Below are 1,428 nucleotides of genomic sequence, written 5' to 3'. Positions count from 1 at the left end.
TTGTACCGTTCACGGAGTGGTTCTGCGAGTACTCGTCTACCAGGGATGGAAGAATACCTATCTTGTGAATAGGAAGCGACCGGAGCCGTTGAAGCTCCTAAAGACTTGTCCACCGTAGAATTTTCTGAAGAAGAGGTTCCTACGGGAATTGAAGAGGGAAAGCCAATTGATGATTCTCCTGAAGAAAAGACCACTGAGGAGATTCCTGCAGAAGAGCCCGTTCCTACACCTCGTTCTTTAAGATCGGGTAAGGAAGCTCTTTCTGCTGCTGAGCAAGGTGAGTATGACAGGAGAATCCGTAAGCGGATACCTGTCATGGCCAAGAATTCCAAGAGGGCCAAAATAATGGGGGATGCGATGAAGTCTGCGCTCGTTGAGCGTTCTACTGACGGAGAGGACGAAATGCCCCAATCGATCCCCTCAGTTCCTGAAGACGATGGGGCTGAAGAGGGTCCTTCTTCTGAAGTTGCTCCAACACCTGTTCAGGATGATCATACGGATCCAATCTATCCAACTCTTCCTCCTCCACGCTCAGGAGCTCTGAAGAAATCAATTGATGAACTGGAACGTTGGATGGAAACGATTATTGGTATGATCAGTGTTGAGGGGGCTTCTCTTGAAGACTGTAAATCCATCTTGAGCCAATGTTTGGACGACATCAAGGCCAAAGGGGATGCATCCTGGACTGAGCACTGCCAGGGTGGGATCACTCTTTTGATGGCAGAATTGACAGCTTTCAGGGAGTTACAGCGCGCCAATTTAGATTCTGAAGTGGAGCCGGCTCTTTCCTTAGCGATAATCTCGAGAGCGCATCACCCAGGGAATCTTCGCAAGGAACTATCTGATAAAATAGCCCGTATATCAACTTTAAGGAAGCGACACTCTAAAGCATATGCTAAAATCAAACGTGTTGCTTCTGATATTCGTGATATTGAAGAGACTATCGCTCGATTAGAGGCCGAGTTGGACCAGAAGAAAGCTCAATTGGCCCACTATGAGGATGTCAGAAAAGAGCTTGAGCATAAAAGTGGCCAAATTTATACGAAATTTTGCCGTACACTCCACGCAGCTGAGCAGACTCGTAAGGACATTGTTGCTACTCTTCCTATTGAAGCAGAACTCAGAAAGGAGATCGAGGAACAAGTTCGAGCAGCTCACCGGGAGAAACTCTCTGCTTTCAAGTCTAGGCTAAAAACCCTCAAGTTAATGAAGCCTGATGTTTAGCTCTTGACCTGTTTTTGATTAAGGAATTTTGTATCTTTTTCATTTTGTGTTTGGATTAACCACATCGAATGAAAATGATATCACTTTTGCTCTTTATCGTCTCTTTTTATTGAAATCTGGTTCAAGACAATAGAAAATAATGCAAATGTTATCGAAATTCCCTTTATCATTTATTCAGAATAATTCCATCAAATTACAATCGTC

The sequence above is a fragment of the Asparagus officinalis genome, chromosome 2, assembly GCF_001876935.1.
Source record: "Asparagus officinalis chromosome 2, Aspof.V1, whole genome shotgun sequence".
Taxonomy (NCBI): Eukaryota; Viridiplantae; Streptophyta; class Magnoliopsida; order Asparagales; family Asparagaceae; genus Asparagus; species Asparagus officinalis.
Note: the sequence above shows the minus strand (reverse complement) of the source record.